Source organism: Aulostomus chinensis, chromosome 1 (genome assembly GCF_037954235.1).
Source record: "Aulostomus chinensis isolate RoL2024-O1b breed Wild chromosome 1, RoL_Achi_v1.0, whole genome shotgun sequence".
NCBI lineage: Eukaryota > Metazoa > Chordata > Actinopteri > Syngnathiformes > Aulostomidae > Aulostomus > Aulostomus chinensis.
In genome coordinates, this window is record NC_141320.1 from 19,265,037 (window position 1) to 19,290,142 (window position 25,106).

The 25,106-nt window shown below is 46.2% G+C and overlaps 2 non-coding genes across 2 annotated transcripts; both read left to right on the top strand.

Moving 5' to 3' along the window:
- Nucleotides 1-4,509: 4,509 nt before the first annotated feature.
- trnah-gug (transfer RNA histidin (anticodon GUG)) lies at nucleotides 4,510-4,581 on the top strand. Its single transcript has one exon. It is a non-coding gene; the product is annotated as a tRNA-His (tRNA).
- A 5,542-nt stretch (nucleotides 4,582-10,123) lies between these two features.
- On the top strand, nucleotides 10,124-10,195 carry trnam-cau (transfer RNA methionine (anticodon CAU)). Its single transcript has one exon. It is a non-coding gene; the product is annotated as a tRNA-Met (tRNA).
- The last annotated feature ends 14,911 nt before the right edge of the window (nucleotides 10,196-25,106 follow it).

Sequence of the window (25,106 nt, forward strand, 5' to 3'; positions counted from 1 at the left end):
ATGTCAATCTCCTGTTGAAATGTTGCAGTGTGCAGCTGAGGCTCTCTGGCAGTGGCACCAGGAGCCCCAATGGCAGAACCTGGACCCTCCTGGAGGAGAACCACAGGTGAGGGCCTTCTTGGCTCCAGATTGATGGAAATCAAGTGTCTGAGGCTGTTAGCAGCCATTAAGTTGATCTGGTTGGCACTGGTATTTGTTCTTGCTGCAGCTCAGGAGTGATTCAGGAGAAGAGTTTCAGAACAGCCAAGGTTGGGGACTGGAATTCTAAAATTTCCCCTGGAACCAAACAACCTTGGGAGGTAAAACCTCCAATCATAGCCACTCAGATGCAGCAGCAGAAGAAGCTGTCATCCACCCTGACAGTCAGAGCATCAAGTCAAGAAAACATCACCATCTTGTAGTTCCAAACCTCCACCTGTCAGATTCAGCTACTTCTGATTGTGGGACTTTAAACTTGAACACAATGGAATTTGGACAAGGAGTTTTCCTTCCAGTCCAAACATCATCGTCCAGCCTCCAACCAGAGGTCCATCAGTTATCATGGAGCCACAGGTGGAGTCTGGATTCTTTTCTGGAATGAGACCGCAATGACAGTCCTGCCAAGTGACATCACTGACATGACAGGATGACTTCAGTCATGTGACTGGATGACTTCAGTCATGTGACTGGATGGCAGTGCAGATTCCAATGTAGAGGTTGGGAAAATAGTCTCTGAGAATCCAACTTGAAGCCATGCCCTCCTTGTTCTTCAAAAACCCAAACAGCGACCATCAGTCTCCCACCAATCCTGTACTTGGGTTCAATGTTGCTGTTCCATTTTGCAGCATTCATCCCCTCATTCTAGAGGCTTTAACATGAAAATGAAAATGCTGAGAGACACAAATGCAAATCAGGGTATTTGACCAGAGGTGACACATCTTTTAATACTTTTCTTGTTATATTTGTTATATATGTTCTGTATGGTTATATTTGTTATGGTTGTTATGGAGTTTATGGTTATTATCTCTGTTTCTTGTGTCTTTGTCTTTGTTGTCCTCCCCTTCGTCCGTCCTGGATTTTTGACCTTGGTTGCAGGAAGCGTGTGACCTCAAGTCCTTTTTCTGTGTTGCTGAACGTAGAGCCTTGCTTCATTGTGCTCGCTAAAGTGTGATCCTCCCTGCTAATTCCTTATTTCGTTGACTAATTGACAACCAAAAATTAATACCTACTTGCTTTATTTGGCTGAAGTTTAAAAGACCATCATTCTGGTAGCAACAGTCTTTCTGCCTTGTAAACACGCTAAGCTAACGATGGCTTCTCCCTCTTGTCCTCCTCTCTCCTGCTCAGAGTGCCACATGTTTTCTTCCTCCTCTGCCTCCTTTCGTGATACTGATAAGTGTGTTAAATGTAGTTTTTTTGTTGTGTTGGAGGTGAGGCTTAGCGATGTTGAATTGGACCAGCAGCGGCTCTGCACCAAAAGCTGCGAGAGCTAGCCAACCCTCAGCGCCAGGGGAGAGCGCCAAGAAAAGTTGGGCCTAAGCTAGGATGTGCTTGCTCATGAAGAATTGTTGGGTGTAAATTCATTTAAGGAGTGTTGAACTGGACCTGTTCTACTTGTAAAGTGTAACTTTTGTTATTTGGTGCTTTACAGGGTGATGACTTGCTGGGGACACTTTATCACAGCAGTGGACAAACATCAGCATTCAACACCCAGCAGCTCCTCTGATCAACAGAACAAGTTAAAGTATTCTGAGAAGGAGGGCATCGATCCCTCTACTGCTCACATGCTAAGCTAGCGCTCTACCATTGGAGCTAATTCCCCTGTTAAGGAGCGCAGCAGATAATGCACCTTGACCTTCATGCATGGTTTAATGAGCGTCACCAGTTGAAGCTTCTCTGGTTGACCAATGTAATGGAGACCAAGGGTTCCATGACATCAATGATTAATTGAAGGTAGCATTTGTCTTGGTATTAACAGTTTATGTAAATTAGAGGCACACACACATGTTAATGGTCAGGTTTATTGAATCAGCAAACAAGTGAAACTTTTTCTCTGCCATGTGTTCCAGGGAGGGACCTGGGAAGCACAGGGGGACCGGCCATCCTGCCTGTGGAAAATGAAGACCCCAGTGTCAGTCAGTGGGAATCACTGTGCAAGGCCTGGTATTTAGTGTTGATCTAGTTTGTGTCATGTAAATGTGGCAGTTTCAGTCGTCACGGTCAGTCCTCACCTCTTCCTGGTGGTTTCCTTAAAGGGGGTGGAGCCAAAAGGGGAGAGTGGCCCAAGGAAGCTCCTTAAGAGCTGTAGGTGCAAACCTTTGCTCCCAGATGGGGGAGGGGGTACAATCACAGACAAGGTTCATTGAATGATTATGTGGATGTATGACTGAGTTGGTGTAGTAGTCTGGAATCATGTATATATTTAGTCAGGTTAAGTTGTTGAGATGGTGCTGGTTTGATGTAAATATTGATTGTAGAGCATGGTTGTGGTCTCACCTCCACTCTATGGGCCATCCATCGTCATCTTCTGCTTATTCCTTACTAGTAAGGGTCGCGGGGGGGCTGGAGCCTATCCCAGCATCTATGGGCGAGAGGCGGGGTTCACCCTGGACAGGTCGCCAGTCCATCGCAGGGCCAACACACAGAGACAAACAACCATTCACACTCATACCTACGGTCAATTTAGAGAATCCAATCAGCCTCGTCCCCAAATTGCATGTTTTTGGACTGTGGGAGGAAGCTGGAGTATCAGAGAGGACGCACGCCGGCACGGGGAGAACATGGAGACTCCACACAGAAAGATCCCGCGCCCGAGCCAAAACTCAAACCTGGAACCTTCTTGCTGTGAGGGCACAGTGCTAACCACTGCACCACCATGCAGGCTCGCTCTAGGGGCTGGTCTGTCTAATTTCCTTTAGCCAGGAGGGAATTAAAGGCAGTCAGGGGTTTTTAATTTAAGTTGATGGTGTCTCATGCAATCTCTTTCAATACTCCAGTGGTGGTTTAAGTGAAGAAAAACATGGGTTAGTCAGTAGGACTCTGTGTGTGTGTGTGTGTGTGTGTGTGTGTGTGTGTGTGTTTGTGTGTGTGTTTGTGTGTGTGTTTCCATGCAGACTTTCCCTTGTAACAACCGATTTGATTTGGAAACCATCTCATCTAAATCTCCTCTCCAAAATCCCTCTTCTGCAACTTTGTACCCAAGTTGTCTCCTCATCAGGCACCACAGTATCCAGTAGGTTCAGTTAAAACAGTCATCAGTGATTAATGTTCATGTTCAATGATGAGGTTTTGATTTATTCTTCCAGAATCATCTGAACAAACCCTCCTCAACACTGTGAAGCCTTCATCTGACAGGAGGAGTTTCTTTTTTCCAGTGATTCCACTGACAGTGAAAAGCTTTGTTCATCAGACTGGTCTGATAGGATCAACTACTGGTTGCTCTGGAGTGCAAACAGCAACCTGTCAGGAAACATTAGTCAGATCAAAGCCAAGATTAAAGAAAGGGCCTCCAGATCAAAGACAGAATTGATGATGATGTCATCAGGGGGCTTTGATAGTATATTTATTTGTACCTGGAATTCTGTCTTTGATCTCAGGAGGACATGAAAGAAACCCAATTGAGGAAAGCAGAGGAGAACATTCAGCTTCATTAGAAACACTTGAACTGTTGAACAGTAGAATTTGTTTGAAACAGTTTACAACACTGAGTGACAGGACTGAAGAGGGGAGATTTTGGTATTTTCAGTTTAATTCTAACTTAAAACTGGGCATGAACATTTTTAGTCGTTCATATTCTAACATACAGAGGAAGTCATGACATTCCCTTTTTTTAACCTGTCCTGTTCAGGAAATGGAAATGGAAATTTAGCTGCTATGTTGAATCAGAAAAACCTTTTGAAGTCTACTTTTGCTTCAGTCAGAAAGTGGACTGTTGTTAACTCTCACAATGGTTGGTGACTCTGGTGGAAGAAAATATCCTTATGAACCTCTTTTTAACAGACACATATTTCTAAAGATGCAGGTTTATTTTATTTTTCTTCTTTTAGCAGAGGATGGTTTCGATCCATCCACCTCTGGGTTCTGGGCCCAGCACGCTTCCTCTGCGCCACTCTGCTCTACCATTGACAGAACAGTCCTTGTTTTAGGAGAGCATTCTCTGTGTTTGTCTCTGCCCTGCTCTCCTGCTCTCTTTCCCCTCATTTAGTCCTTGACATGATCCATGCTCTACAGCTCTGCGGGTGGAATGAAGACCTGCGTCTGCTCTGCCCGTGCCGTCCTTCGTCTCAACCTAAATTGTTTGACCCACCTTTATAATGCTGCAGACAACACAACCAAACTGGCCCCGATCAGGATTTGACAGGCCGAAACATGCCCTAAAAACACCAAGAATAATATCCACCACCTTCTGAACGGGGCCTGGCCCGTCTCCTGCATCAGGGGCCGCCGCAGTCGCCCATCAGCTGTTCAACAGCTGTTCGCCGCAACACTCAATGAGACAAAGACATCGAAGCTCAAACTGCTGTTGAGGAAGCCGTGATCGTATAGTGGTTAGTACTCTGCGTTGTGGCCGCAGCAACCCCGGTTCGAATCCGGGTCACGGCAGCATGAGATAAATTTCTTTGTGTGTATTGATGGACACAAGCCAAGCAGAAATTTCCCACAATGCAATAGGGCAGTGTTTGGTCAGTGCTGAGCAGGCGTCAGTCTGAAAATGATGTCATATTATTGTGTCATCACTTGACCAGACCCAAAAGTAGGCTCAGGTATCAGTTTCTTCTCAATGCTAACGTCTGCTAGCTTAGTCTGCTACTTTGATGGCTCTGCCTGCTCAAAGGTCCAGACCCCTGGATGTGGTGGTTCCTACCTGAACGTAGATTCTGTCAGCTCATGTTGTTAAATCAACTCACCAGGAACACCAGTAGATTTCAATGGACTGACAATGAGTCTCATTGAATGGTAAACATGTCAAATATGAAGTCATCACCTGAGGAGGTCTGCTGCTGGAATGAAGCTCCAGATATTCACAAGATATTCTAGATCTTAAAATAAAGCATTTTTATATTTGATTTCTTATTCATTCAGGTCATCCAGTCATGTGACTGAAGTCATCCAGTCACGTGACTGAAGTCATCCAGTCATGTCAGTGTTGTCACTTGGCAGGACTGTCACTGCCGTCTCATTCTAGAAAAGAATCCAGACTCCACATACAAGATGGTTGATGTTTCCTTGACTTGATGCTCTGACTGTCAGGGTAGATGACAGCTTCTTCTGCTGCTGCATCTGAGTGGCTAGGATTGGAGGTTTTACCTCCCAAGGTTGTTTGGTTTTAGGGGAAACTTCAAAATTCCAGTCCCCAACCTGGGCTGTTCTGAAACTCTTCTCCTGAATCACTCCTGAGTTCTTGTTAAGAGCTGGAAATGAGCTGCAGCAAGAAAAAATACCAGTGCCAACCAGATCAACTTCATGGCTGTTTTTGTAGTGATTTGGTTCTAAACAAATAAAACTGACTTGACTTGATTTGGTGCCTCATGAGGAGAAAATTTGGGCACAAATGTTGGACAAGAGTGTTTGTGGAGGGTGTTTTTTTGTTGTTGTTGCAGTGTTGTAAGTCACTGTAACTGCAGCTGAATGATTGAACTTTCTCCAAATGTCCTCAAGATGGTTTCCAATGACATCAGTTGTCACAAGAGGAAGTCTGCATGTAAACACACTCAGGTGTGCCCAGCTATTCTTATGAGAACATTCGATCAACTTCATTCTATGTGCAGCCTAACCTTAATCTTAATCTTAATCTTAACCAACTGAATCTTAATCTTTATTTGAAACTAAACTCAATCCAGACCTTCACTCTGAAAGAACTCACAAACTGCATTGCGCTGCATCAGGGCCGGTCTTTGGTCCCCATGAGGACGAGGACTCCTGATCAGTGTTGATGATGGAAATGGTCTCCAACACCATAAAACAAGAAATACACACACGTGTAAACACACACAGTGACCCCGCATGTCGTTTTTGCCCAACTTAAATTTTCATTCATTACCCAGAACCTCTCAAAAGCCCTGAAGAAAAATTGAATATTTGGAGTTTGAAAGCCATAAATCACATCCATATCATCTCGTCCATCTCAGTCTGATCTCATCTGTGTTGTTTTTTTTAAAGAGGGACAAATTGGTACTTGGTTAAAAAAGCACTGTGGGAAAATGATCCTGCTTTCAGGGAGGTCTTTGGTGAGTTTGCTAACAATGCAGAGAACCATGACGGTACCAAGCACAAGGCTGCTGCCCTCTGCATCACAGCTACACTTTGGAGTCTGTTTGAACTGAATGGGAAGGGTCTGACATCATCATACCAGTACAACAACAAGTGACCATGAACCAAAAGAAAACCTTCACTGATGAGTCCATGGATCTCATTGATCTGTGCCATTTCCTGATCTTCAGGTTCTGTCTTTGATTTCTTTCTTTGATCTCTAAATTCTGTGCTTTGGTTTCCTTGGTCAGTCTTTGAATTCTGGTTCATAATAAAAAAGAACTCCCAGCATATTTCTGCAGACCATAGATAGGGATTTTTACCAACTGCACCATAGCAACCCTCTTGCTGTCTGCTGTTGTACCATTGAAAAGTAAGACAGCCTGGCAGTCAACAAACTGGGCTCAACAGAAGAATGTCAACTAAAGATGGATTAAAGACCAGGAGGAAATGTAACCAACCTACAAAGATGGAGGGGAATTGAGACCCACATGTTTGCCATCCTTGATGAACTGTCCACTGGTGCAGGGGATGAGGTCATGGCCATGATCTGGGAGCCAGTCCTGGATGTTAAATGCCCTGATGATGGACAGTGCAGTGGCAAAATGTCCGGTCCACTGACTGAACTCTGCCACAAATGAGGAACAACAGTCAGCAAGGAGTAGAAACGAAGAGGAGAAATGGAGAGAACAGAAAGAATGAGAGATCATGGAGGAAAGAGGCTGATATTTGCAAGTGTCCTGAGTACAACACAGCAATCTAGAGAAACCATGACCTGGATTACTGAGGACCTCCACTGGCAGTTCATTTTTGTTGATCATAGGGCCATGCTGGGTGAAGCAGGAATGAATCCTGGGACTGAGGTTGTGGAGCAATGGTCACCTTTCCTGCTGAAACTGTCAATTCTTCTGCTTGGTTCTCTCCACAAAACCAGTCCCTTAACGGAGCTCAAACCCCAGTTACAGCTGTGAGAGCCCAGAATCTGACACACTGGACCATCAGGAACAGCTTTGTGCTTTCAAACAACAGAGACGACACTCAAGGACTCAGGGAACGCAGGAATCTCTGGCCTCAGCTGACATGTTGAATTTCAGCAACACTTCATGATGCTGAGTTTAGCAAACCAATGAGAAGATGAAGGAGGCCATCAACTCCTTCAAGCTCAACATCTCCACTGCTTTACCCAGGAGGTCAGGAGGTCAAAGCAGAACCTGCACCCCCCACCTCTGATGTTTACTCCACACAGAGATGAGGGGTCTGTTCAGAAGAGTGAGCTGGAGTCTGGGCAAGTCTTTTCATTCAGTCCCTGGTTGAAACAATTGTCTCCACCAACTTCAGTATGGGTCTGGACCTGCACAGGTTACAATTCGTGTCTTGGTCCCAAGGGTTTGTTGAACCAGAGAAGCTTCAAGTGGTGACGCTCATTAAACCATGCATGAAGGTCAACCTGCATTATCTGCTGTGCTCATTAGCAGGGACTTAGCTCCAATGGTAGAGTGCTAGCTTAGCATGTGAGAGGTAGAGGGATCCATGCCGTCCTTCTGAGAATACTTTAACTTGTTCTGTTGATCAGAGGAGCTGCTGGTTGATGAATGCTGATGTTTGTCCACTGCTGTGATAAAGTGTCCCCTGTTACTGAGATGTGGATGAACACCTGCTCAGGTCAAAGCTGCAATCAAACCAGGGACTCTGAACCACACAGTGAAGGAGTTTGTCATCAAGATTTATGGCAGCTTTGAAACTTCCCACCATCTCCTGAATGTGGAGCAACTTGTCCTGCCAAAACTGTCCCCTCTTCCATTCTTAATAACACCTGTCCTGACTGGCAATCAAGCTAGGCTGCAGCGGTGAAAGCACTGAATGCAGCCAGGATACACAATGACTCAGGATACACAGGAATCTGTTGACTCAGCTGGAGAAGCAGAGGGTCCACCAAGACCAGCAGACACCTTCATTCTTGATTCTTGATTTCAAGGGCAGCCCCTTGAGATGCACCATCTCATTTTGGAGGGGGTCCTGACAAATAATGACCAACAATACAACAATAATAAAAGTAGATTCTATTTTCAACACAAGGACACACACATCATACACCCAGGTACAGGCCAACAATGTTCCCCAAAGCCCCCCCCCCCCACCACCACCACCACCACCATCCAGTATTATACAAAGTATGATCAGAGATCCCACTGCAGAATAAGAGTGGGCCTGTGTTCACATACTCATACATTTAAACACCCATCTAAATAAATACTGCTTCCATGCACCATTAAAGTACACAATGCATATTCATACACAAATATCCACATATTTACAGTACAGAGAACAAACAAGAACAAGTAGAGAGTGAATCCTGGAGAGAAAAGGGGAGGTGCATCAGAAACAAGAGCAGATGTTTGAAAATGCTTGATGATTTGAAGATGAGAAAGGAAGAGAGAGACGCAAGTGAGGAGGAAAGGTTGTTCCAATTTAATGGAGCTTTAAATACAACCGGTCAAAGCAGGAGGCCGTCCCCACTGATCCTGGATCTGCTCGACGTTCCTGCCTGTTAAAAGGAAGGTGTTCATCACCACTGTTGCAGGATGTGCTGCTGATGGAGAATAGTTGGGTGTAGATTCATTGAAGCAGTTTGGTGCTGGACCTGCTCTACTAGTAAAGAGTCATGAGAGAACTTTGTTGTGATTTGGTTCTAACAAATAAAAATGATTTGACTTGATTTGGTGCCTCAGGAGGAGAAAATTTGGGCACAAAAGTTGGACAAGAGTGTTTGTGGAGGTTGTGGATCAAAGTTCTATTTATATCCAACACATAAAATCAAACAATGTGAAGCAGGCTAATGAACAATAAATCAAATATAAAAATGCTATATTTTAAGATCTAGAATATCTTGTGAATATCTGGAGCTTCATTCCAGCAGCAGACCTCCTCAGGTGATGACTTCATATTTGACATGTTTACCATTCAATGAGACTCATTGTCAGTCCATTGAAATCTACTGGTGTTCCTGGTGAGTTGATTTAACAACATGAGCTGACAGAATCTACGTTCAGGTAGGAACCACCACATCCAGGGGTCTGGACCTTTGAGCAGGCAGAGCCATCAAAGTAGCAGACTAAGCTAGCAGACGTTAGCATTGAGAAGAAACTGATACCTGAGTCTACTTTTGGGTCTGGTCAAGTGATGACACAATAATATGACATCATTGTCAGACTGACGCCTGCTCAACACTGACCAAACACTGCCCTATTGCATCGTGGGAAATTTCTGCTTGGCTTGTGTCCATCAACACACACAAAGAAATTTATCTCATGCTGCCGTGACGCAGATTCGAACCAGGGTTGCTGCGGCCACAACACAGAGTACTAACCACTATACGATCATGGCTTCCGCAACAGCAGTTTGAGCTTCTATGTCTTTGTCTCATTGAGTGTTGCGGCGAACAGCTGTTGAACAGCTGATGGGCGACTGCGGCGGCCCCTGATGCAGGAGACGGGCCAGGACCCGTTCAGAAGGTGGTGAATATTATTCTTGATGTTTTTAGGGCATGTTCCCACCCATCTTCACGTGGGTGACAAAAATGGATTTTTTGTAAAGATTTCGGCGCGAGTTCGGCCTGTCAAATCCTGACAGCCAGTTTGGTTGTGTTGTCTGCAGCGAGAGCGCGCCTGGCACGCTCAGCGGGAGCGAGTCCGATCATTATAAAGGTGGGTCAAACAATTTAGGTTGAGACGAAGGATGGCACGGGCAGAGCAGACGAAGGTCTTCATTCCACCCGCAGAGCTGTAGAGCATGGATCATGTCAAGGACTAAATGAGGGGAAAGAGAGCAGGAGAGCAGGGCAGAGACAAAGACAGAGAATGCTCTCATAAAACAAGGACTGTTCCGTCAATGGTAGAGCAGAGTGGCGCAGCGGAAGCGTGCTGGGCCCATAACCCAGAGGTCGATGGATCGAAACCATCCTCTGCTAGAAGAAGAAAAATAATATGAACCAGTGTCTTTAGAAATGCGTGTCTGTTAAAAAGAGGTTCATAAGAATTTTTTCTTCCTCCACAATCACCAACCATTGTGAGAGTTAACAACAGTCCACTTTCTGACTGAAGCAAAAGTAGACTTCAAAAGGTTTTTCTGATTCAACATAGCAGCTAAATTTCCATTTCCATTTCCTGAACAGGACAGGTTAAAAAAAAGGGAATGTCATGACTTCCTCTGTATGTTAGAATGTGAACAACTAAAAATGTTCATGCCCAGTTTTAAGTTAGAATTAAACTGAAAATACCAAAATCTCCCCTCTTCAATCCTGTCACTCAGTGTTGTAAACTGTTTCAAACAAATTCTACTGTTCAACAGTTCAAGTGTTTCTAATGAAGCTGAATGTTCTCCTCTACTTTCCTCAGTTGTGTTTCTTTCATGTCCTCCTGAGATCAAAGACAGAATTCCAGGTACAAATAAAGACACTATCAAAGCCCCCCTGATGACATCATCATCAATTCTGTCTTTGATCTGGAGGCTCTTGCTTTAATCTTGGCTTTGATCTGACTAATGTTTCCTGACAGGTTGCTGTTTCCACTCCAGAGCAACCAGTAGTTGATCCTATCAGACCAGTCTGATGAACGTAGCTTTTCACTGTCAGTGGAATCACTGGGAAAAGAAACTCCTCCTGTCAGATGAAGGCTTCACTGTGTTGAGGAGGGTTTGTTCAGATGATTCTAGAAGAATAAATCAAAACCTCATCATTGAACATGAACATTAATCACTGATGACTGTTTTAACTGAACCTACTGGATACTGTGGTGCCTGATGAGGAGACAACTTGGGTACAAAGTTGCAGAAGAGGGTTTTTGGAGAGGAGATTTAGATGAGATGGTTTCCAACACACACACAGAGTCCTACTGACTAACCCATGTTTTTCTTCACTTAAACCACCACTGGAGTATTGAAAGAGATTGCATGAGACACCATCAACTTACATTAAAAACCCCTGACTGCCTTTAATTCCCTCCTGGCTGCAGGAAATTAGACAGACTAGCCCACAGCGGGGCTGCACGGTGGTGCAGTGGTCAGCACTGTGCCTTCACAGCAAGAAGGTTCCGGGTTCGGGTCCTGGCTCGGGCGTGGGATCTTTCTGTGTGGAGTTTGCATGTTCTCCCCAGGCCTGCGTGGGTTCTCTCCAGGTACTCCGGCTTCCTCCCACTGTCCAAAGACATGGACATTAGGGGACGAGGCTGATTGATACTCTAAATTGACCGTAGGCGTGAGCGTGAATGGTTGTTCGTCTGTGTGTTGGACCTGCGATGGACTGGTGACCTGTCCAGGGTGAACCCCGCCTCTCGCCCGTAGATGCTGGGATAGGCTCCAGCCCCCCCCCCCCCCCCGCGACCCTTACTAGTAAGGAATAAGCAGAAGATGACGATGGATGGCCCATAGAGTGGAGGTGAGACCACAACCATGCTCTACAATCAATATTTACATCAAACCAGCAACAACTTAACCTGACTAAATATATACATGATTCCAGACTACTACACCAACTCAATCATACATCCACATAATCATTCAATGAACCTCGCCTGTGATTGTACCCCCTCTCCCATCTGGGAGCAAAGGTTTGCACCTACAGCTCTTAAGGAGCTTCCTTGGGCCACTCTCCCCTTTTGGCTCAACCCCTTTAAGGAAACCACCAGGAAGAGGTGAGGACTGACGTGACGACTGAAACTGCCACATTTACATAAGACAAACTAGATCAACACTAAATACCAGGCCTTGCACAGTGATTCCCACTGACTGACACTGGGGTCTTCATTTTCCACAGGCAGGATGGCCGGTCCCCCTGTGCTTCCCAGGTCCCTCCCTGGAACACATGGCAGAGAAAAAGTTTCACTTGTTTGCTGATTCAATAAACCTGACCATTAACATGTGTGTGTGCCTCTAATTTACATAAACTGTTAATACCAAGACAAATGCTACCTTCAATTCATCATTTATGTCATGGAACCCTTGGTCTCCATTACATTGGTCAACCAGAGAAGCTTCAACTGGTGACGCTCATTCAACCATGCATGAAGGTCAACCTGCATCATCTGCTGTGCTCCTTAACAGGGGAATTAGCTCAAATGGTAGAGCGCTCGCTTAGCATGTGAGAGGTAGAGGGATCGATGCCCTCATTCTCCAGTATACTTTAACTTGTTCTGTTGATCAGAAGAGCTGCTGGGTGATGAATGCTGATGTTTGTCCACTGCTGTGATAAAGTGTCCCCTGTTACTAAGATGAGGATGAACACCTGCTCAGGTCAAAGCTGCAATGAAGTCAAGTCATCACCCTGTAAAGCACCAAATAACAAAAGTTACACTTTACAAGTAGAACAGGTCCAGTTCCACACTCTTTAAATGAATTTACACCCAACAATTCTTCATGAGCAAGCACATCCTAGCTTAGGCCCAACTTTTCTTGGCGCTCTCCCAGATGCTTGGGAGCTTCTGGGGGAGCGCTAGTTGGGCCTAAGCCAGGAGCTAAGCTAAGTTGGTCTGCACCAGCGAGTGAGGGTTGGCTAGCTCTTGCAGCTTTTGGTGCAGAGCCGCTGCAGGTCCAATTCAACATCGCTAAGCCTCACCTCCAACACAACAAGAAAACTATATTTAACACACTTATCAGTATCACTAAAGGAGGCAGAGGAGGAACAAAACATGTGGCACTCTGAGCAGGAGAGAGGAGGACAAGAGGGAGAAGCCATCGTTAGCTTAGCGTGTTTACAAGGCAGAAAGACTGTTGCTACAAAAATGATGGTCTTTTAAACTTCAGCCAAATAAAGCAAGTAGGTATTAATTTTTGGTGGGTAATTAGTCAACGAAATAAGGAATTAGCAGGGAGGATCACACTTTAGCTAGCACAATGAAGCAAGGCTCTACGTTCAGCAACACAGAAAAAGGAGTTGAGGTCACACGCTTCCTGCAACCAGGGTCAAAAATCCAGGACAGACGAAGGTAGGACAACAAAGACAAAGACACAAGAAACAGAGATAATAACCATAAACTCCATAACAACCATAACAAATATAACCATACAGAACATATATAACAAATATAACAAGAAAAGCATTAAAAAATGTCACCTCTGGTCAAATACTCTGATTTGCATTTGTGTCTCTCAGCATTTTCATTTTCATGTTAAAGCCTCCAGAATGAGGGGAGGGGTCAGGGGCAGTTTTCTGTGTTGTCTGCAAACTGAATTACAGGAAACCTGAACTTCCACTGTCAATGTATCCAACTGATTCATCATTGTTTGATCTATACATAGATAACTTGTAGTTATTGCCCACACACTCACACACACACACACACACACACACACACACACACACACACACACACACACACACACACACACACACACACATTTTGTGAAACAACTCAGGAGACATTAGGTGTTTTACTTCGAGGGATTCATTCATGATAAATGAGCATGGAGGAGACCCAGTAATCATCAACACAAGCGTCACATGAGCAGGTCACCACCCACTTTTATTGATTGGTTCTTGTAAGAATCACTCCTAACGCCATCAGGATGCCATTTTTTGTCCTGCCCTGTCTCAACTGTTGGAGCACAGCTACAGCCTGAACTCTGCCACTACCTTATCCCTCCCTAACAACCTCATCCAGACCCACTATCTGGACTAGCCTGACCCCCCTGACCCTCAGTCACTCGTAGCGCCTCCCACCGGAGGGAATAGGAGCATCGGTGAGCTCTGACTGTTGGGATGCACATCCATGTGATGGAAGAGCTGTTTTATACAGGGAATCATTTGACCTCTTGACCTGTGTGGGCAGGTACAGAGGGACGATTCCATCATGAACAATAATATTACGAAACAAATGGGTCTTTAGCTTCTTTCTGAAGGCGTCCTCAGCGTCCTCATGTCCAGTGGGAGAGCGTTCCAGAGTCTAGGAGCTGCAAACTGGAAGGTTCACTCTCCTTCAGTGAGGCTGAATCCCTGTGGTCAGTGAGGATAAGGGACCCCACAGGTATCACTAAAGTGCTTTAGACTGCAAAGCACTCAGCTAATCAAGCTGGGATCAACTGCTGTGGTGATCAAGGTATCATCATATAGAACAAACAAAGAAAACAAAGTTGAGGAAAAGCACACAAAGAAAAAACTATGAACATAAACAGAACATCTTCTACACCAGATGTCACACGGCTCAGTAGACCTCTGGTTTGACCCCTAGCAGGTCCAGTCTCCAGGGTGCCCCCATCATTCTGCTTTTCAGTTGCAGGATATGCAGCAGAATCCCGTCGCTCCTCTGCAGAAGAACATATGAGAGCGTCTGCTTGCTCTTCTCTGGCTGGACGAAGGGGAGAGTCTGCTTGCTCTTCTCTGGCTGGACGTAGGGGAGAGTCTGTTTGCTCTTCTCTGGCTGGACGTAGGGGAGAGTCTGCTTGCTCTTCTCTGGCTGGACGTAGGGGAGAGTCTGCTTTCTCTTCTCTGGCTGGACGTAGGGGAGAGTCTGCTTGCTCTTCTCTGGCTGGACGTAGGGGAGAGTCTGTTTGCTCTTCTCTGGCTGGACGTAGGGGAGAGTCTGCTTGCTCTTCTCTGGCTGGACGTAGGGGAGAGTCTGTTTGCTCTTCTCTGGCTGGACGTAGGGGAGAGTCTGCTTGCTCTTCAGAAGTTTGCTGGACCTTCACTTGAAGGTTATGATTTTCCTCTTTCAAACAGCTTTTTAAATCATGAAGATTTCCCAGGATTTCCCTCTGAGCACTGCTCCTTTTCTTCTTTTGTGTTCTCACTGCACATAGAAGACTCTGAACTTCACCGTTCAGACTGTCACTCTTTGTGGGGTCCTGGTCCTTCCTTGATTCAAGGTGGGCCAACTCTGCAGTGAAGGTCTCTGTCTCCTGAGATGCAGTAGAAACTCGTCTCCTCAAACATCCATTTTCTGCCTCTCTCTCCTCACTCTGGGACCTCAGCTGTTCAAGAGTCGCCTTCTTCTCAGTGAGTTCTTGTCTCATTTTGTTCTTCTCTGCTTGGATGGAGTTGAGCTCACACTTGAGGTCACACTTCTCCTTGTAAACCATCTTCACCTGAAGCTGAAGATTGTGGACTTGTGTGTTCAGGTCTCTGATCTGAGTCTGGTTCTCCTCCCTCACAGATTCAAGGTTGCCCACCATGGCAGACATGTTCTCTACCAGCTGATATGCAATAATCTTCTCTTGTCCAAGACTAGAAACCTGTCCCCACAAATTCTGGTTTTCTGTCCATCTCTTGTCACACAGAGACTGAAGCTGATCAAGTGCACTTTTCTTCTCTGTCAGGTCTTCCTCAAGACATTTCATCTCCACCTGTTCACTCTCCCTCAGAGACTGAACCTGGGTCAGCTCTTTTCTGAGCTCATTGTTCTCTCCATCAACCTTCCTCCCCTCACACTGAAGACTGTGGACTGTTGCGTTCAGATCTTCTATCTGAGTCTGGTTCTTGTCCTGGACCGTTTGGAGGTTGGCCACCACAGCAGTGAGGTTCTGGAGCTCCTGGATTGCTCTTTTATTCTCACGTTCAAGAGTAGAAACTTGTTCCCTCAAATTCAGGTTTTCTGCCTGTGTGTTGTCACACAGAGACTGAAGCTGCTCAAGGGCAGCTTTCTTCTCAGTCAGGTCCTCCTGCTCTGTCAGCCTGAGAGATGGAGGAGCAGGATCACATTGACCAGGATCATTCAGTGGATAAATCCAGCTCCTACTGAGACCCACCAGATCTCTGAATGCTCCAACTACACAATCCAATGGAGTCATAGCCTTCTGTCCTGGGTTGATCTGAAGATCTTGAGCCAGACTAAATCTCCTGGAACTGTCAAGTCTTTAAAGACCAAAACTGCCCCATAAAAGTGGAGTCTGGATTCTTTTCTAGAATGAGACGGCAATGACAGTCCTGCAGAGTGACATCACTGATATGACTGGATGACTTCAGTCACGTGACTGGATGACTTCAGTCACATGACTGGAGGACAGTGTAGATACCAATGTAGAGGTTGGGGAAATAGTCTCTGAGAATCCAGCTTGAAGCCACGCCCTCCTTGTTCTTCAAAAACCCAAACAGCGACCATCAGTCTCCCTCCAATCCTGTACTTGGGTTCAGTGTTGCTGTTCCATTTTGCAGCAGTAGGTGTCGCTGTGATACCAGGTTCAGATCAAGATTCCCAACTCCAGCTCATGTTGGTGACCTCAGTACCAGGGTAAAATGGCGCTTCAGTGGATCATGTGATCAACTCATGTGTGTCCTCACTGCTCCACAGGTCTGTCAAATGTTCTGTAAAATAGTTGGACCCAGCAGAGCTGCTAGATTAGGAGCTGATGGAGTCGTTGCAGATACCAGGGTCCAAAGTCCAGCTTGAACCTGGTTTGTGTAGTTCTTTGTCAAGCTAGCAGCCATTCTTTTCACTGCCAAGCTAAAGTGACTTCTGTCAACAAAGGTCAACATACAAAAGGATATTTCTACTGGCAGTTCAAGATTTTGATCAAACTCCTTTTTCAGAGCTGGAACCTTCCTCTTGTGTCAGCTTTCTGTTCCCATCTCTATGGTAACGGTCAGTTTTGACCCACGTCTTCAATCAGCTGTCAAATAAACTAAAACAATTTTCTATCCTCCAAGTTGTTTCCATCTCTTGGTGACCTTGTTAGGCTTCCTTATCCATGGAAATATTGGTTTGAAAATTTAGTTGTGGGCCTCTGGACATTTTTTTAGTCACTAAACCCTCGATTTCAGTTTAAAAAATGGTAAAATGAACCTCAAGAAAATCCTAGAAATGAACCAAAGGTTGTTGTGTTTCCTGACCGTTACTGAGGGTGTTAGAACACATCTCTGACATGGACTGGTTTGATTTAGTATTCATTTTAATATCATTAACTATTGGAACATCCATGGTGTTATGGGTCAGTTTAGACCCTCATATATTTACTTCAATAAAAGGTAAAAAAGTCTCTTTTTCATCAACAGAACTTTAATACAAACACAAAATGAAAAGCAGAACAAGCCAGAACCCAAAATGTGGATTTGGAAGATCAACAAACAACAACCAGTCAAGCAAACCAAACCAACAGAAACCACTTACTGGTTCAAAACCAGTAAAAAACAAAAACAGAGGAAAAGTCTCTGTGTGTAAGAACATGCATGTATGTGTGTGTGTGTGTGTGTGTGTGTGTGTGTGTGTGTGTGTGTGTGTGTGTGTGTGTGTGTGTGTGTGTCAAATACTGACCCACTTCTTTTGCCAACGTGAGCCCACAGTGGTGGTGTCTCCAAAGAGGTGGAGCTCTGTCCTTCACCTGCTAGGTTCCAGCAGGCAGCTCAGGTCTAGTTTTCTTCACTGAGCCACCATGATGAGTTTCCTCTGAGAAGTTCTTGTCCAATGTCCCCAGTCTGAGACCCCAGCTCCACCCCATGGACAGCCTCCTGGATGATGTCCTCAAGCAGCATCCCTGTTTGTCTCCTGGCTGCAGCTGGATGCCCTCAAAACCCTTAGACAGAGACAACCAGCACTGGCATCATTTTAATGCCACTGTTCAACACTGAATCTGCTGGTTTCCTGTTTTTAGGAGCTGATGGGAGCTGCACAGAGAAGCTCTTTGAGACAGGAACCATTCAGAGCTCCACCCTGCTTCTTCCAGCAGGATCCACAGATCCACCAACACACCAGCTGCCTGATGTCCATAGCCTATGCCAGTATCTTCAGGCGAGAGGCAGGGTTCACCCTGGACAGGTCACCAGTCCATCACAGGTCCAACACATAGAGACAGACAACCATTCGCTCTCACAGTCACACCTACAGTCAATTTAGAGTCTGGATTAACCTGGTCCCCTCTTGATGTCTTTGGACTGTGGGAGGAAGCTGGAGTACCAGAGAGAACCCACACAGGAACAGGAGAACATGGAGACTCACACAGAGAGATCCTGTGCTGGAGCCGGGACTGGAACCAGGAACCTTCTTGCTGTGAGGAGACAGTGCTGACCACTGCACCACCGTGCAGCCCTGGATGGAACACATTCCCATGAAAATGCTGCTTTTATTGTGAGGCTTGGCCTCCAAATAGTCCACACATTCAACTCTGATGTCATCAGATCAGAAGGTGGCAGTGTTGTGTCTGTTTGTGTGTCTCTGGTCCCTCTTCCTGCCTCTGCTGTCTTCTTTCAGGTCTTCTTGATGGTCCGGCTTCTTCTCCTCCATCGAGGGGTTGCTCTCACCGAGTGGAAGCCTTGCAAACCTGGTGATTCCAAGATGGCTGCTGCGTTCATTCCTCGTTACTGTTATGGTGTTGATTCACTACACGCCCACATTGTTGTGCTGATTAGAGAAAAAGGTTATGTTTCCATCCAAGTGTCCTGCATAACTCTCAGCTAGTAACTTAACATAAGAGGTAACTTGGTGTGCAGAGTAGAAAATACTTGAAGTGAGAAAATACTTGAAGTGGGAAGACTGAGAATACTTCAATATGTGAGCCTGTGTACTTGAGCTTTGGCCTTGTTTCAGTGTCAGGAACCAATCAGAGCAGCCTCCTCCTGACTAAACAGCTCTACTCATCAAGCCCCTGACCCCAGACTCTTCTTGGTGAACTGATCAGAGATCAGATTAGTAGAGAAGCAGTGACACAAAGGGAAACTTCCTCATTCCTGAACGCAGCTTCATCAAACAGAGCAATGCTAACTGTTCACCTGCAGTGTTGTTCAAGAGGGGTGGAGAGAGCAGGGAGGAAGAGAGGTGGAGAGAAGAGCACGGGGTCTCCATCCAGGGATCTGCTGTTATTTTCTCAGCCCCCCTCCTCCCTTCCTTCCTGCTCACACACTTTGTCACGTGGACACGTGTTATTTGTAAATGGAAAGCTGCCAGAGTTCAACAGGGCTGAGTTTTCTCTCCAGTTTGACGGCCAAATTTGGTCAAATAATTGGAGATGAAGAGGAAGAGAGCTTTGTATCGTCCACGTTTGTGAGGAAGATCTTTTCATGCCATCACTGAGGAATCGCTCTCTTGATTTCTTTTGTTTTTGAAAGAAAGATATGGTCAGTTCCAAAAATTGGATCATTGTGATTGACAGGACCAGGCTCAGACTCAGGACAGAAGCAGGGTTCACGGCAAGGGACGTTGATGTTCTTGTACTCCGAGCAGAGAAACCAAACGGCTGCAAACGTATCCACTAAATCTAGACTATCGGATAAAACTTTCAAAAACTCTCAGAGGCTGAAGAACACAAGACAGGCACGGCTGCATTAACAAGGTAGAGGCTGTGGCAGGAACTGTGCATCAACGGGCTGGAGTGAGCACACAAGGACGAGACAGGAGTAAAGGCTGGATGAGGCGTCATAAAGCCTGTGGACGCCATGACACTGTGTTACTGTCACTGAATACTGACACCTGCTGGACTGTAAACTTCCCTGCAGGCTTGACCGACTGAACTGACACTGATTTGATGACCCGTGAACACAATGAGATCATTGAAGTCTTTGCGTTCATACTGGATCGTTCCATGTCTTTGAACAATGGGACCATGATGTGAAAGTCTCAGTGAAAGTGATGGGAATGAGGACGCTTTGTTTTTACAAATTTTTATTAAAAAAGAAGTTTTTCCAACGTTTTCAAATCAAGTCTGTTGGGTTTCTTGAAGCGATTTCTCCTGCCGTGGAGAACACACGCTCACATGGCCCTGATGATGACGGCCTGCACAGGAAGTCTGTGGCCAGCAGGAAGAGGCTGGGACAGGCAGTCTGCTGGCTCTTCAGTGCACCAGAGGATCTTGAGTCCGTCCAGTATCTGCTAGTATCGCTGTACTTGATGTACTTGATGTACTCGCTGTACTTGATGTACTCGCTGGAGTTCCACTTCTTCCAAGTCTCCCCACTTCATCATCCAAGTGCTGCCACAGGTCATTTAAAGAAAAAACAAACAAACAAACAAACCGTCCTTTTAGTACAATTTCCAAAAACGAACACGATGATGAACAACATGGCTGATGGGGCTGAGAGAGCTGTGATGGAAACGAAGCTGCAACAGACGCGCGAACCAGAGGGAGGAAACCACGGCGTTTCACTGCTCTACATTTAGAATCTCACGCCAAGCCGGAGAAGCAGGTCCTGAATCAGTCACGTGGTCACTGCCAGCTGGCGAGGCTTCGGACGTCACCACATACGTCATCAATACGCGCTTCACAAAACGAGAAGAAGACGCGGGAAGCTTTGAACACAACAAGGAAAGAAGGAGAAGTCCGTGAACCCCCGGCCTCGGTCTTTGTCTCCTGAAGGCTGAGTGGCGCCGGTAGAACCTCAACATGTGCGCCGCGCAGCTGCTGCGGGTGTCGGTCCAGGAGCGGATCCTCGCCGCCGCTGAAGACTTCCTGCTGCAGCTGGGAGAAGGAGACTCAGCGGCTGGAGTCCCGGTGCTGAGAGCGCTGCTCACCGAGCGGCTGGCGGCGGCCGCGGAGCAGATCGTGGCTCTGCTGGAGGAAACCGTGGCGGAGTACGAGCGGGAGAACCGCCGGCAGAGGTTGCTGCTCGATGCCGTGCTGAAGCCCCGAGTCAGGCTGGACAGAGCAGGTGAGTCCCCGCAGGGACCTGCTGGGCCCCTCATTCAGTCCAGGAAGTGGAGCTGCAGCAGGGCCGGTTCTAGACAGGCATTTGTAAGGGGGCAGACAGGAATGTGAAGGGGGCACATGGTGGTGACTGAAGCCTGATTTATGCTTCTGCATCGTGGCGACGCCGTAGCCCCTACGTCGTCATTGTGCATTTATAGTTCTGCGTCGAGGGAACGCGTTGCTCTGTAATTCACCGCCAAGCCACTAGAGGGGTGTGGCTTTATCTTCGTATGGTTTTGGGGGACTCTTGTCGAATTCCTTAGTTTTCTTCCGGTCAAAGCACATGGGTCAGAGACAGAGACAACAATGGAAGTTGTAAAGGTGGTCATACCTGCGAACCTCCTCGATAACTCTTTCTTCGGCTTGGTCCATTTTTATTTTTGCGTGTTGCTCTCACCACAGAAACTTAAAAAATAGCGGTGTTGTTGTGCTGAACCGGAAACGTCATGTGAGCGGACCAATCACAGTCTGTTGACGTTCACGTCACTATGCGTCGACGCGACGCGTAGTCAGGATTTTTTGGAGGTGCACGTCGGGCTACGGCGTAGGGGTCTGCGTTGACGGCGTAGGTACGGCGTCGCCACAACGCAGAAGCATAAATCAAGCTTGAGGCCGGAAAGGATGTGGTGGTTTTGGGGGGGGGGGGGGGTAAGGTGGTTCTCTGGATCACTGTTGTTGTCATGTAATTGGATTGCACTTTGTCAGACCTTCACCCTCAGACCGGTCCAACCTGGTCCCACATGAAGGCTAAAGCTCAGTTCACACTGCAAGATTTTAGGCGTCAGTGACTTCCCTCCCCATCAGGCTGAGGCATTAATGAACGCTCCTGTGCGCCGACAAATCTTGTCGTGTGAACAGCAGCCTGATTGAGCGTCGACGGTGTGAACAGCAGGGCCTGTCGCTAACAAAAGTAGCGTAGTTTGAACAGGGCTTGAGCTTCTGCTGGTGGAACTCTGAGGGTCCCTGAGGCCCCAAAGCCCTGACCAGGAGCAGGTGGCAGTCCCTCGGGGGCAAATTAAAAAAGAAAACTACAAAAACATTTCTGGTTCCAATTCTGAGATCAACTTACAAAATAAAGTCAGAATTATAAGAGCTCTCAATGTAGCCGATATTTACCAAACTGAAGGGTTGGCGTTGTTAAACCTCTTGTTTGTCTTCTTGTCCTGTTCTCAGCTTCTTGTTTGGAGCACCTGAACAGCTCCACTCTCCTTTCTCAACCATCCACTCCTCAACAACAGCCTCCTGTTTCCCTCCGCAAACTCTAACAAACCTCCATATCCAAGTCATTTGTTCTGGACTTCTCATGGCCCAAGTTGACCAAAGTCCTCTTTCTTTGATGGTAGGGGGTTCAGATCCATGACAAAGTAGAGAAGGAACTCTCCCAAGAGACAATTGAAGACTCAATTGTTCAGAGTGCACCAATGCACTTAACCTGACTCTTCTCCTCTTTGTCCTGTGGGGTAGAATAAGTCAGAGGGTCCAAGACCCAGCCCTTAGTGATTATGTAGCACTAACTGTGTTGTGTGATGTTGTATGTCTGTTATATTATATTTTTAAAAAAAGGGGGGGGGGGCGACACTTCTTCTGCCACTAGATGGCAGTACCTGTGACCAAATCACAACTGAAGCACTTTTGCGCTTCCTATGGACTTTTCCTTAATTAGGTCTAAATTCTTGCTTGTGTTGTACGTCGCTTTGGACAAAAGCGTCTGCTAAATGAAATTGTAGAATTGTAGAATTGTAGAAGATGCTGAGACGCATCAATGACAGGGCACGGAGGGAAAGAGAGGAGGTGAACCTGTCCTCTCATTGCTGCCTTTTCCAGTGGATTCTTCAGCTTCTGCAGTCAATCTGGTCCACATTCAGTTTGTGGCTCATCTGTTACTTTCTGAAGGGAGAGAGAGAGAAAGAGAAACGTCATTCTGAGTGCAACCCAGTGGGCCAAAATCCCACCACAGCGATGTGAAAGACTCATCGCCTCTTATCGCTCACACTTGACTGCAGTTATTGCTGCAAAAGGTGGTGCAACCAGCTGTTAGAGGCAGGGGGGCAATCATTTATTCACATGGGCCTTTGTAGGCTCAGATGTTTTTTACCTTATTAAATAACAACTAACTTTATAACTTTCTTGTGTTTTATCTTCGCATAATATTTAGGTTTGCTGGATCTGAAATGGATGATCGTTACAAATGTGCAAGAAATATCAGAAATTGGTTAGTGGGCAAATACTTTTGTACAGCACTTTAACTCTCATTCTCCTGCAGGATCTCATTCTAGAAATTACTGATGAATCAACTGGCAGATATGATGGGAACTATGACCTTTGACCTGGGTGACACAACGTTGATCCAAGCATCTGAAGCCAGTGTTTCTGTTCCCAGTTTGCTGACTGGCACTTTTCATTGAGTTGATTTCTGTTTCTGTCTGTTGCTCCACTGTTTCAGAGTAAAATGAAGAGATTTCTGATGTTGCTGTTTGTGTCCTGCAGATGTGGAGCAGCTGCTGGTGATTAAAGAAGAGGTTCCCCCTGAGCTGCAGGACCCAGAGCCCCCCCACATTAAAGAGGAGTGGGAGGAGCTCTGGACCAGTGAGGAGGGAGGGCAGCTTCAAGGGCAGCAGGAGGCTGATATTCACCACGTTCCCCTTCACTCTGGTCCCTGTGAAGAGTGAAGGGGACAAAGAGAAACCTCAGTTCCCACAGCTTCATCAGAGTCTAACTGAGGAGAACTTGAAAGAAGAGTCTCTGAGCAGCAGCCCAATTCATCCTCTGAAAACAGAAGCTGATGGAGAAGAGTGTGGAGGACCAGAACCAGAACCAGCCAGCAAGGTAGATCCAGATCCACTTGAACAACCCCAGACTGAAGACCAGATGTCAGACTCTTCTGAATCCGAGACAGCAGTCAGTGAGGATGATTGGGTCAGACCTGATAACACAGCCTCCTCTGAGCACAAGGAACCCTTTGGCTCAAGGAAGAATTTGCTTCAGAAATTGAGCCCAGGACAGGAAGTGACTCATTGCAGCTCAAAAGAGCAAAAAGTAAAGACTGAAAGAGAATCAGAGATCATCAGGAACGTGACCTTTGGTCCTTCTGAATCTCAGACAGAAGTCAGTGAGGATGATCGTCCCTTCAGGTGCTCAGCATGCAGTAAAGGTTTTAGAAACAGAAGGAAGTTGGATGTACACATGAGAACACACACTGGGGAGAAACCATTCTCATGCTCAGTTTGTGGAGGAAGGTTTTCAGAAAAGGGATATCTGAAAAGACACATGAGAACACACACTGGGGAGAAACCATTCTCATGCTCAGTTTGTGGCAGAAGATTTTCAGAAAAGGGATGTCTGAACAGACACATTAGAACTCACACTGGGGAGAAACCGTTCCCCTGCTCAGTTTGTGGCAAAAGATTTTCAGAAAATGGATGTCTGAAAAAGCACATGAGAACTCACACAGGGGAGAAGCCATTCCCCTGCTCAGTTTGCGCTAAAAGATTCTCGGTAAAGGGACAACTGAAAAGACACATGAGCACCCACACTGGGGAGAAACCATTCCCCTGCTCTGTTTGTGGCAAAAGATTCTCAGAAAACGGACCACTGATAAGACACATGAGAACGCACACTGGAGAGAAGCCGTTCCCCTGCTCAGTTTGTGGCCAAAGATTCTCAGAACAGGGACATCTTAAATCACACATGAGAACACACACTGGGGAGAAACCGTTTCCCTGCTCAGTGTGTGGCACGAGATTTTCAGAAAATGGATGTCTGAAAAAGCACATGAGAACTCACACAGGGGAGAAGCCATTCCCCTGCTCAGTTTGCGCTAAAAGATTCTCAATAAAGGGACAACTGAAAAGACACATGAGCACCCACACTGGGGAGAAACCATTTCCCTGCTCTGTTTGTGGCAAAAGATTCTCAGAAAACGGACCACTGATAAGACACATGAGAACGCACACTGGAGAGAAGCCGTTCCCCTGCTCAGTTTGTGGCAAAATATTCTCAGAACAGGGACATCTGAAAAGACACATGAGAACACACACTGGGGAGAAACCATTCCCCTGCTCAGTTTGTGGCAAAAGATGGTCAGACAAGGGAAATCTGAAAAAACACATAAGAACGCACACTGGGGAGAAACCATTTGTCTAAACATGGCACTGAAGCTGTGAGAAAAGAGTGGGAGAAGCAGGTTGAAAGTCAAATAATGAATGTATCTAACTATTAAAACACAACAGTAAATCAAAAATGGGCCCAGGTGCTTCCAACTCGGAGGACTGATCAGCTCCCCA